The following is a 13,621-nucleotide window of genomic DNA, read 5'->3' on the forward strand; positions in this document are numbered from 1 at the left end:
TTAAATCAGACCTGCAAGCCCTGCTCAACCATTTAAACCAGGTTCTTGGTGATGTTCGGGACATGAAATACATTAGACAGGTATTTCTTTTTCCCATCCTGCATAGACAAAGGAATTTTACCAATCTGCAAAATAGGATGTGCAGTATCATCACCAGTCTCCACAAATCCTAGTTTTTCCATTTTCCTTGCATCTTGCATCCACTCTGCATGACCTGTCATGTGGTTTGATGCACCTGAGTGAACATACCACACATCATTTCGTTCTTCTGCACTTGTCACAGAATTGGTCATGTGCTGCACCCCATAAATAGATGCTCATTTCTGTCATCACCCTGTCTACTAGAAGATGCATAATTACCTTGCTGCAATTTTCCATTTATAATGTCATTCTACTTTTTGTAGTAGTCCTTAGCCATATGACCCATTTTACCACAGTAGTAGCATTCAACATTGTTGTTTGCATTTTGGCCTCTCTGCCATCCACCACGGCCTCTTTGGCTCCCCCTGCCTCTAGAGTTACCACGTCCTCCTCCATAAGACTGGTTTTCTTGAGTTTGCTGCATATTCTGATTTCTACCATGGCCTGCAGATCGGCCTCCTCTACCTCCGCCTCTACCTCTTCCAGCATTTGAGTAGAAGACAGTTTCTTTTGAAGTTCCTCCTGAAGAAGATGCACCCCCATTTCTCTGCTCTTCAGAAATTAAAAGAGAAAACAACTCTTCAAAATCAGGAAATTTTTTATGGATGGCAATGGATGTCCGGAACTGTGCATAATCCTTTCCTAGACCATTCAAAGTCACAGAAACTAGATCATCATCTTCCACTGGCGACCCAATGGAAGCAAGTGCATCTGCAATTTTTCTTCACCTTCATGTGGTAGTCATTTATGCTCAAATTTTCTCTCTGCACATTGTGCAACTCCTATTTGAGCTGCATTTTCCTGGCTTGCGTATTTGTGCTGTACATTTTTGCCAAAGTATCCCATGCCTCCTTTGGCATACTTGCATCCTGAATATGCACAATCATAGAATCCGAAATACTGATAGACAGCCAGTACATAACTTTTCTGGCTCTCTCATGCCATCCTTTAAATGCCTGCATTTCCTGTTGATTGGGAACATTAGGAAGAACTGGTTCTTCTTCATTTCCTGTAATGAACTCCCAATAGCCTTTTCCCATAAGGAAATTTGTCATTCTAAACTTCCATGCCTGGAAGTTGTTCTTATCAAGCTTTTCTGTGACAATCTGTGAAAGAGAATCAGACGCCATTACAGAACACTGCAAAATATTTTGTCACTGCGAAAAACACGGCTTTTGCCTCACACGGGCAGATCTGCAAAACTGACGAAAGTGGTATTTGACCACACAATCACTTCCTAGTGACGATTTTGCATCAACAGGCAACAAGCATGATTTTGCAACTCCCAATATCACTGCACACAGGCATACGATGCAATTTCTGCAGCAACTTTTCACCGACCAGCCGAGCAGTGGTCGCACAGCAAAAACAAGGCCTTTTTCTGAGTGCCTGCGAAGAACTTCCGCCTTCACCAAAATGGCCTCGAATCAAAAAAATAGTATCACCAAGGGCTTTGCCTCTCCCATAGCATATACTGCGCTCTCACCACACTGCGAAGGGTGTCCCAATCTGAGACAGTGCACTCTTGCACTTTTGGCTGTGCTACCTGCAGAGATTTGCTCCCAAACTCGAAATAAGAAAGCAACACTGGTCCTCTTACCAGGACACCACGAACTTGGTTTGCTTTCTTGAGCTCCTTACCATGAACAAGGCTCTGATACCATGTGAAGATAGTGGGAGAGAGGGAAGGAGTCTCACTTGCGGCTTTCTCACATGCACAATGGGGGAATACACACACAGGTGGAGGCTGAAAATAGTTTTCCTCTTCTTAGTTGTGAAAGCCAAAAGAACTCTAGTACAAAGAAATAGAAGAACCCTATATGTGGGTCTCAAACCAAACTCAACTAACTAAGGTGGCATACTAACTGAGCCACGGACTAGAGTGGATAAGGATAGCTATCATCCAGCTATTATTCGTGGGTGGTGTACCAACCGCATCTGTAGCTAACAAGTCGGTGACATAAATTCACAACAGTCACCCTGGCATATCACGAGTGGAGCTCGATATCTCAACATCCACGTCTTGTGCCCAATCCAAGTCATAGAATCCAGTCAAGATGTTGCCCTTGCTATAGGTGATGCCATAATCAAGTGTGCCTTTGATGTATTTCAGCACCCACATCCCTGCCCTCCAATGGTTCTCCCATGGCTTATTGGAAAAATTGCTCGATACACCAGTCGTAAAATTGATGTCCGGCTGTGTGTTGCACAGGTAAATCAAGCTGCCCACAAGCCTTTTGTACTTCGCTTCGTCCACCAATGGTGATGAATCCTCGTTTGAGAGCTTCGCATCGACTTCCATAGGGGTACCAACTGTCTTGCACTCAGCCATGCCAAATGCCTTCAGTATCTCTCCAGCATACTTCAACTGTGAAATGAAGATCTATTTCGGCTCCTGCCAAACTTTAATCCCCAAACAGAAATGCATCAGTCCGAGGTCTGTCATTTCAAACTCTCTTCCTAGCAAATGCTTCATCTACAAGATCTTCTCTTCATGGTTTCCTGTTATGACGAGGTCGTCCACATAAAGGACCATGATCATACACCTGCCTCCTTCTGTGAAGATATACAAATTTGCATCAGATGGGCTCCTCCTAAACCCATTTTGTAGAAAGTAGGCATCAATTCACTGGTACCACGCTCGTGGGGCCTGTTTCAGCCCGTAAAGTGCCTTCTTCAGTTTGCAAACTTTACCTTTTGAACCGGGGATCTCAAAACCTAGTGGTTGTTCCACGTATACCTCCTCCTTGAGATCTCCATTTAGAAAGGCGGATTTCACATCCGTCTGAAACACGGGCCAACTTCCCTAGGCAGCTAAAGCCAAAACATTGCGAATTGTGGTTAGTTGAGCTGAGGGAGCAAAAGTATCTTGATAATCAAAACCATGTACCTGTGCAAATCCTTTTGCCACGAGCCAAGCCTTGTACTTATCCAACGTGCCGTCGGACTTGTACTTGGTCTTGTACACCCGCTTGGTTCCGATTACCTTGTGTTTTGGTGGTTGATCCACAAGGTCCCAAGTGTTGTTCTTCATTATGGAGCCGTACTCCGACTGCATAGCCTCCATCCACCTATCATCACCCTGTGCCTCTTCAAGACACTTGGGTTCATCAGCACAGATCACTTCTGTCATCAAAGCCTAGTTGACCAAGTGTTCCTGTGCCCTTCTTTGCTCCTCTAATCTCTTGGACCGGCGGTGTTCGGATGGTTCCTCCTCAATGGCTAGAGTTCTCTACCATACAAAAGCTGCTTTACCCACTTCGGGAATGGCCATTGCCGTTGTGGTTCTGCAGGCTCTTCTTCATCTTCTTTGTCTTGAATCCTCCCAAGCACCATTGGGGGAGTTTGGTCTGCTATTGATGGCAGTACTGGATGGATATCCTAGTCCTGGTTGTCTGGGAAGGAAGCATCCTCCTCCAATTAATGCGGCTGTTCTGAGAAGACCACATCATGACTTACAATTACCTTCTTGGTAATAGGGTTATAGAGACGGTAACCCTTTGCCTCTTCACTGTAGCCCAAGAAAATACACTTTAGGCTCTTCGGTTCCCATTTGGTCCTGGTAGCATCAGGGACATGCACAAAACAGTCACATCCAAAAACTTTGAAATGTGCAACTGAAGGTTTCTTACTAGAAAAGGCTTGCAGTGGAGTCATCCCGTTCACAACCTTCGTGTAGCTATGATTTAGGATGTAAACTGCAGTGTTACATGCTTTAGCCCAAAAAGTCTTTGGAAAATCTTTCCCTTTCATCATACTCTGGCCCATTTCACAGATGATGCGCATCTTGCATTCTGCTACTCCATTTTGCTGTGATGTATGTGGCGGGGGTTTCTGCCTCTTGATCCCATGACTTTTGCAGTAACTTTCGAATTCAGTTGATGTGAACTCTCCACCTTTGTCTGATCTCAACTTCTTCACCTTCCTCCCCGATTCTTTCTCGACCATTACATGCCATTCCTTGAACCTACTAAAAGCCTCGTCTTTAGTCTTCAGGAAGTATATCCATATCCTTCTATTGTAGTCATTGATCAGCATCATGAAGTAGTAGGAACCACCCAAAGCTTCCATCTCCATCCATTCGCAGAGGTCTGTGTGAACGAGCTCTAGAGGAGCTTTTGCCCTGCTGGCCTCTTTAGGAAAGGGATGCCGATGCTGCTTGCCCATCATGCAAGCTTTACATAAATTGAGCAAATCTGAAATTTTTGGTAGGTCTGCAATCATTCCACTTTTATGCATCTCCTTCAAAGAACTAAGGTTTAGATGACCAAACCTCTCATGCCATAGCTTAGTGTTCTTCACATCTGCTCGAGCATTGAAAGCTGAGAGTTCGTAAATGTTGTTGCGCCGTATACCTTTACCAACGACCTTGCCTTGAAGATCTAGAATCTTTGCACCATTCTTATCAAATTGAACTTTGAGGTCCTGATCTGTGATCGCAAAAATGGACAACAAGTTCCTCTTGATATCTGGCACATAAAGGACATCGGACAACTGTTTTACAACTCCATCTGACTTGAGAGCAATCGTACCTTTTCCTTTTGCTGGACATTTTGCATCATTGCCGACTGCTACCAGGATGTCATTCCCTACCGGCTGAAGAGAGGTATACCGATCCTTTCGACTGGTCATGTGGCACAATGCACCACTGTCAATGATCCAAGGTTCATCCGTAGGTACATGAACTGCCTCCATGCAAATCTCCTCAATTGCGACAAACAGCTCTACTGGTACTGCCTGTGCACTATTGCTGGACTCTTTCTTTACTCCGTTCTTCTCATCTGCAATCTTCTTTCGGCACTCATTCTGCTTGTGCCCTGCCTTGTTGCAATAGAAGCACTTGATCTTCTTCTTTCTCTTTTAATCATAAGAAGAAGATGGGTTACCAGAGTCCTTACCCTTACCTTTCTTTGATCCGGTCTAGAAAGCCGAATCTTCTCCAGTCCTCATCTTTTGACGCATCTCCTCCTCCAGAAGCATCGCACTGAAATCCTCAAAGTTGAGGGGTAGATTTTTGTTCTGCGTATTCAGTGCCATAACAAGACCGTCGTACTTTGGTGGGAGAATCTGTATGCACCTTTGTGCTAGATTCTCACTGATGATGGTGATGCCAATCGCAGTCATTTGATCGCGCAAATTCCTTACCCTGGTGATGAACTTCTCTGCCACTTCAAACTCAAACAACTTCTCGTTCGCGAGTTGAGTCTCCAAATTCTGAATCCGCATCTGATTCGTGGTCTCGTACTAATTTTTCAAGACCGTCCATGCCTCCTCTGCTGTGGTGACATGTTGAATTAACGCCATGACGGAATCACTAACACTGCAGACAATAGAACATAGCGCATCTGCATTTCATCTTGTCCACGTGAGAATCTCATTCGCAGTTGGTACTATCTGTTGTCCTGCATTGGTTAGATCTGATCTCGTAACCGGCCTCACGTCCACCCTAGTAGCAGTGTCCCAAAGCTCGTATGCACTTAGGATGGTCTTCATCTTGAACTTCCAGAGTGGATAGTTAGAGCCGTCCAACTTTTTGCTTTCGCCGAATGGTGGGATTTGCAGTCTTGCGGGCTGGGCCATCTCTCACAATCTGCTCACAAACAGAAACACACTACCAAATCTTCTCGCTAGAGTCTAGGCTCTGATACCATGTAAGAAAATAATACAACGTCTGTGCTCAACAGATAACAGGATCTCATATGCAAGAGAGAAAACAAGATAGTATGGAGAATAAAAAATTTGATTACTGTAGAACTGATACAATAGATGGCGCTGCCTCTCAACCGTGCGCTCCTGTGAAAGAAGCTTCGATGGCATGCTGGAAATAGTAGAAGACGGAGGCTGGATGCTAAGGAATCAGGGTTGCTATAGCCAGTGATGAAATGGGCTTCACGGGCTTGCTCTTATATAGCCACCAGTCGTAGTCGGTTAGGCTCAATTGGGTGACCGACCCTATAAAGGTCTTTGAACAAGATGTTCACATGTGACCCACCATCTAGCAGGACTTCTGGTATCATCTGTGACTTATATTCCACTTGAATAAGTGGTACAGTATAATCCACATCATCTATCTATGTTGCATTCACAGCTGGGTCAACTTCAACAGACTCTCCCTCTTCCTTTTTTGCCTTATCCATTAGGCTCCCCATGTCAACTGACAACCTAGCCAACAATTGCGATTTGAATTCTGGTACCAGATTAAGAAGCTGGTCCAATGTGATATTAATCTTCGCCTTGAGTAGGCTGTAAAACAATTCGTCTTGTTCCCCTGTAACCTCCTTTTTTGATTCCTTAAGCATGCCACACCTTTGCTGAGCCTCTTTGTAAGCCCGTTTGTTTTTTAGAATGTCTACTTTCTGGGTTTCATCTTGCCTATCAGATACCTCAGGTTGTTCTATGCTCCCTTTACTGCTATCAGCCTGATCTTCCTTTGGTTTCACCTGAATCACTGTTGGATTTGCACATTGAGGTTGTTCTTTGTTCTCTGCTAGTTGTACTAATTCACCCATTTTCACTTGGGCAGGTATAGGTTATGTGGTGTCCATCAATGCCCACTTAACCTTTTTCTATGCATTTACCTTATCCAAGGCTTTAAGAACTCAAGTCAAACTTTCTTTTTCTCATCCTAATCAATTGGGTGTTTGCATTTGTCTGCCATTGGTACTTTTTCCTCCTTTGGAATGGGTCCTTTAGACCTTGTTATAGCCAGTGCTGCCGAATCATTTTGTCCTTCCTACATGTCACTTATCTATTGACATCCTGAGCAATCACATAAAATAGCCAATATTGGCTCCATACCTTTCTTCTTTTGTGCTTCTGTTTGCTTCGATTTTCCTGGTCCTTCCTCTACCCCATTCTGCTTGAGCGCTTGAGCTGTACTATCACAGCATTGGCCTAGGCTGGCGGTGGATGAGGTATGCATTTGTGATTGTGTCTGTATTGAACAATCAAGATGCCCCTCTCATTGCGATGTTTACACCAGAGTTCACATCTCGGACCTTGCATGTGTCTAACTTTTCCACAATATGTGCAATTACGTGCATCATTACTTGTATTGGCTTGTCGAGGATTGTTTCCCCAATTTGGGTATGTTGGTCTTCTCATCTGGTTAGCATTCTCATTTACCCCTACTTGATTGGTTGCAAGTGGTTGTGCCACTGCTACAGCAGCTTGCATGTGAGGAGGAAACCACCCCCTATAATTTGGATTGTACCAGCAATTGGCACTGTCATGATTCCGTTTGAGGCAAAAATCACATTGAGCTTTCTCAGATGAACTGGCTTCTGATAGCCCCATACTTTTCAAATGCTTTTTTATATTTTTCTCTAGCTTTTCATCCCCTGAGGAAGCTTTTGCCTTTTTCTTTGACTTGGAGCTCCCCTTGGACTTTCCCTTCTTGGATTCCTTTTTCCTTTTTCTCTTGGACTTCATGTCCTCATCGTCTGAAGCATCCGAATGCCTCCTTCTTTTTCCCCTTCTTTGATTTGATTTTGGTCATACCAAATCTCTATTTTGCACATTGTGCTGTTGCAACCATGTTGTCAAAGTCGTTGGCTCCTGCCAATGTGTCCCGTCCTGCCATAGCACTTCTCAATTCCTTTTTTAACCCTTTGCAGAAGTAATCCCCCAATTGTTCCTCAGTCGGTCTCTATGTGGTGGCTAGCATCTGGTTCAGATTTTGGAACTTCTAGGCATAGTCTTCTACCAACAAACCCTTCTGTTTCAATTGTTGAAGTTTCTTGAGGATTGCTTCTGGTGTTTTCTCTTGTGAGAATCTTGATATAAAAGCTTGTTTTAGAGCATCATAGTCCGAAAAGTGATTCATACCATATTGAATGAACCAACTCATGGTCTTGCCTACCAAGGTTGCTGCCAATTGTTCCTTCTTGACCACATCACCAAGCTGACCTTCAAAACCACTTGCTACCCATCGGGTCTCAAATTGCCCAATGTGACTATCAGGGTCTTCTTTTGTCTTGCCACTGAATTTAGCAGAGCGAACTTTGGGGTTCTGCATATTGACCTACTGGATTGATTAGAACTACTGGTTTGCTCTCCTTGGGTGGGGTTTTCTTGAGAGTGGATCAAATAATTGCCTTTGTGCTCCTACATACAGCCCAACTCTTGCATGGTACCCAAAAGTTGCCTGAATGAAGGTTTTTGATAGAGACCATGTGAGATTTTCTACATTAACTGCATCTTGGTATTCTGAACTTCCTCCCAAACTCGTGGAGGGATCCTCACTAGATGTTGTGTTACCAGCAACCCAATCTTCATCTTTTGCACTCAGAGCAGTTTCATCCAATTTTGGCTGGACTGGTTCTCCTACCTCTCCCTACGTTCCAACCATCTTGCCAGGTCCTTTCTCATTTGCATCGAGACGACCCCTTGCTTGGGCCCTTGTAAAGTAGAGATGACTGATATGTTGAGGAGATGACTTTGTTTCCTCCGTGTCTAACATCTGCTACCACTCTCTCCATGAACATTCTATAAGATTGCTCGACTCTTTCTCCTTCGGTCTTTAGATTGAATTATCTGCACCCGCCTCAATGCTCCCTAACATTTCCATCCATGATTTCTTTGGCCAAGAATTCTTGCCTCTTCTGCTTCAAATCACGGATTAATTCCTGCACATTGTTGATAATCTCCTGAAGTGCTTCACAATTTCCACCGTTCACAGTTGTTTGTTTGAGGTTCCTTAGTGATTGGAGAGCATGGTAGAGAATATTTATTTCTCCCTGCAAGTGTTAGAGGTTATCATTCCACAGACTAGACTCTGCGTGTGTTCTATCACATGCACTCCGCTTCCACAACATTTGCATGAAGGAGCCATATGATCTCTCTTCTCATGCTTGCAATTGAAAAATGGCTAATTGCTTTGCAGCATTGGATTGCTTGTAGGCGCAGATTGTGTTGACTTAATCTCTTTGATCATTAACTATTTTAGGATTCGATTCAGTCATTCTGATTGTTCATCCCCTTACGGGTAGAGCACCTGTGGCTTCGACATGTTGACTATCTCCTTCGTCTTTCAACTCCTTTGCCTTATTCGGTCAAAATGACCAATTTATTTGCAGGATCGCTAGTGTCATAGGTAGAGATTAGATCCCAAAATCTACCTATTAGTAAACATACGGTATCTTCATGAATGCATTTAGAACTTCTGAAAGAGAACACATCAACTCAAGATTGAGTGCAATAGAGCTAGTTGATTGAAGTAAACAACTACATATTTCTTATATTGCAAATGCTTCTGTAACAATAACATATAAAGTAGGCATAGAACTAGGCAAAACAGAGTTCGATTAACAACATCATATCCACATTCGGAATACTACGTGATAGATCCATGAGTCGAACAACTAACTAACTACATATGGTAGTTGCTTGCTAACTTGTAGACGTGCCTCATCAGCGGTTGCACAACTAACTCCCATTAAGGTTTTTCCATACATCCTATATCATTGTTAAAGATAAATAGTTCTTAAATGTGTTTGGGCTACACGCGCCCACAACTGGATAGCAGAGTGTCATAGTAACAATAGGTAGTGCTTGCCAGACCATTCTCCATGGAATATTTAAAGGATGCTTTGAGTTCAATGGAGAATGACTGGGCACTTGGGCCATACAAGTTGCTAGTGGAGTTCTTTAGAGAATTTAGGGACATCATGGGGAATGACTTAACGGATATGGATGATTCGGCAATTAGGGGTTCTTGTCCCCAGATGTGAATGCAGAGTTTGTCAAACTCTTCCCAAAGAGATAATCACAGTTGAATATTGGGGATTGGTGACAAATCACGATGCTGAACACTAGCTACAAGTTCATTTCTAAGGTTTTGGCATAAGGATAAGAGAAGTGTGCATGGATGTAGTGGATCAGGAGCAGTGTGGGTTTATCAAGGTGCATGACATCCTAAACATATCTATGGCACTAGATCATGCCTCATGTACAAAACATCCTAGCCATATCTATGGCACTAGATCTTGCTTCACGTATGGACCATAAGGTTTTGTTGTTTAGGTTGATCTAGATAAGGCTTATGATAGGGTCATATGAGATGTATCCTATCAATCTTTTTTATCTTTTTTGGCAATGCCTGTACCATCTTGTGTCTCAACATGGGTGTGGTGGGAACATATGATTTGAAGAGATCCATTTGGTAGGGGTGTCCCCTTGCCCAGCTGCTCTTTGCAATTTGCATGGTACTTGCTCAACTTGGCCATCTCTGCGAGCTGTATGAGAGGAATTGTTCTAGCATCTGGCAAGTAGCTCAACACTAATCTATTTTGCTGATGAATGGTCTTGTTCTCCATCAAAGATAGGGAGAGTGTGCTAAATGTAATGGAGGTTCTAAAGTTGTTTTGCAGGGCATCAAGATCACAATGGAGCTAGATGAAGACATTTGCCTTGGGAATTGACTATAGCCATCCACTAGAATGGCTAAGAGAGCTCTAAATATAGATGGTTCAAAGGGGCAAGATAGTCACGTATCTAGGCACTCCCCTTAGCCTTGGTCTTACTATTTGATAGAGTTTCCTATGGTTCTTGGAACATGTTAAAGTGAAGCTCAAGGCATGGCATGGCCTTCAACTGAGCTAGTGTGCTGGGTTCCTCATCATCTAACATATCGTCTCGGCTACTACAACATATGTAGCAATGGTATGGAACTTCTCCAATTCCAATTGGTAGGAAATTGAAAGGTTGCTACACTTTCCTATGGCAATAATACAAAAGCAAAAGAAGGATGCATAATATTCCTTGGGACCCTTTTAAAGTTTCAAAGTTGCAAGGGGGTTTAGGTCTGCCCAATGTAATATTACACAATAGGTTATCTTTAAATGGTTTCCCTGTCACATTCATAGTTTCTCCCCATGCACCAAAATGGTGATGGCTTTCAAAGGAAAAGGTAACAGCAAGGATGCAAGGGGTTGGAGGGTCTACCATGGTATGATTGTCTTGTATTTGGCTTCCTTGCTTGAGTGTCGAGTTTTGATATTGTTGCCACAGTTAGTGGTAGCTTGGAAGGAGGGTATTAGGCTCATATTAGGTTACTATCATGGAAAGGCTGAAAAGAGTTGAAGGGTGATGCTAGTCTATGGGAAAATATCTAGTGGAGTACACTATTCAAAGAGGAGCCATTTAGTTTTCATGATGTCCTAAGGGCATGCAGCCTATTTAGGAAAGGTCTGAGGGTTTGGGTAGAACTATGGGATCCATTAACATCTAATTGGCTAAATGTAGAGAAAATTGGGAACCGGGTGACTCTTAGCACTAGTGAGAAGGATCCGCTATGAGCCATTCTTGGGTGGATCCCTGATTTTTGGCCACAAAATATGATACATCATCTATATGGAGGGAGGTCTTCAAGATATAAGTGATATATCACCACCTAATGCACAGTAGTATGCTTCTTCAAGAATTGAATAGAGAATGGATTCTAAGAATAGGCCAAGCATGGTGGCATTGAAGATTGAGAGCTATTTGAAAGAGCTATGTGGCAGGCAAAGCTCGATTTCTTCTTTGGAAGGTATTGCATCAGTGGATCCTCATCAAGTATTAAGTTGCAAAAAACCTCCGTGTTTCTCCTATGTACCTCCTTTGTAATAGATCGGTGGAGATGGTTAGCCATTTGCTGTATTTCTAATGAGGTTTGGGTAAGGTGGAAAGGGAAGTACATGAGTCAGGCCTCATGGAAAAGTTTTTAATTAGTCCTAGGCCTCATGGAAAAGTTTTTAATTAGTCCTAGGCCTCATGGAAAAGTTTTAAATTGGTTCTAGATGGAGAATGGTGTTGTTGGGTGAGGATACACACCTCCCATCTTCTGTGGTGGCATGCTAGCCATATATATGCACATTAGTGATGATCACCTTGTGGGAGTTTCACATTAATTTGGTGTTCGATGAAGCCAAGGGTTTTAGTTTTCAGAACTCGACTATTATTGTGTAGGTGAAGGGGATCCTAAGGGACTTGGGATGGGTCTTGACTAGGAAAGATCCTATGGTTAAGAGGAATCTGTTGTTGATCGAGATCCATATCAGTTACTAGTGCTTGTTATTGCTACTTACAGCATAGGTTGAGGGCATGTGGCCCCCTTTGTCAAGCAAATTTTGTTATTGGTCATTTCTTTTGGGCTTGATTAGACCCTTAATGAAAGTGGAACTTTATTTATTTATTTATTTTTAAAGAAAATAAAAAAAGCCCCTTCAGATTGAGAAATTTAGACATGCCTTAGCTTTAGAGCTTGTAAAATCATTCAATGCTCTAACTAAATCTCCTCATTGGGATTTATAAAGTTTCATTTATACCAAATTGATTTAGGTATAGTAAAGATTTCAAGTAATCATATCCGAGGCCTATACATAGCCTATCATACATGGACATGGAAACACTCGATGCACCAATGTAGAAGATCACTTGCATTAATATCATATCTATAGCCTAAATGGAGTGGCCATGGGAGTAAGTAAATTTTAAGCACATCTATCCAAAAGGTCACACTTGTATTCGCCTAAGCGTAACACATGCAAATGCATCCCATCTCATTTTTGTGTATTTGATACCTTGCCAACAATGTGAAGCGTGACTAATGATTTGCATTTTGACCAACTTCCAAGAGAACGAGACTTATGAAAAGTAGTATGCAATACTCATATGGTTACATCGGGATTCTTAAGGGTCTTCAATTAGTATTCACGATGCCGTTGCTGTGGACTAAAGTCCTCCTCAATGCTTACTCACGCCATTCACTCAGCTATATTGTCAACGCTAGTAGCTCGATATCCGCTACAAACCGGAGAACGCTAACGGATTATGCTGGACAGCAATAGGCGATACGATTTCGCGGTTCAGACATTCTCAAGCGTGGTCTGCTGCTTAATTTTGTTTAACTTTCAAGGAAATTCGTCCGAAGGAGTCAGAACAAGCTGACGGCGGGCGCTACTTGAAGAGGTTACGAAGACTGAGTAAACAGAAACCACTGGGTGGGTATTAAAACTATGTATAAATAATGTTTACTCTATATCTTTCTGCATGCAGGGTCGTTGTAGTATAGTGGTAAGTATATCCGCCTGTCACGCGGATGACCCGGGTTCGATCCCCGGCAACGGCGATTTTAATTTTGCTCGCATGTTCCCCATTTTCACGTTTTGCTTGCTCTTCATTATTTTGAAATCTAATAGAGCTCACACGTTCCGATTTTCACGTCTTGCTTGCTCCTCTAGTGTAAGTCTTGTCTCAATTTGTTAAAATGATCGAGTCAAGGTCATAAATTGTTCAGATTTTCACGTTTTGCTTGCTCTTCTAGTTTAGTAAGTATATGTCTCAAGATGTTATGGTGATCGAGTCAAGGTCATAAAACAAAAGACACAGAAACAATGATTCAGAGGAGTGTTGTGGCACAAGCTAGTATTAAAAGGTGGTAACGATTACCAATGAAACCAATTCCACCATCAGACATTGAAATAGAGGCCGATGGTAG

General features: G+C 42.7%; 1 non-coding gene across 1 annotated transcript; it reads left to right on the forward strand.

Moving 5' to 3' along the window:
- The first annotated feature begins 13,180 nt into the window (after positions 1-13,180).
- Positions 13,181-13,252, forward strand: TRNAD-GUC (transfer RNA aspartic acid (anticodon GUC)). Its single transcript has one exon. It is a non-coding gene; the product is annotated as a tRNA-Asp (tRNA).
- Positions 13,253-13,621: the final 369 nt, after the last annotated feature.

The sequence above is a fragment of the Dipteris shenzhenensis genome, chromosome 7, assembly GCF_047967505.1.
Source record: "Dipteris shenzhenensis isolate YYH24624 ecotype China chromosome 7, Dip_SZ_1.0, whole genome shotgun sequence".
NCBI lineage: Eukaryota > Viridiplantae > Streptophyta > Polypodiopsida > Gleicheniales > Dipteridaceae > Dipteris > Dipteris shenzhenensis.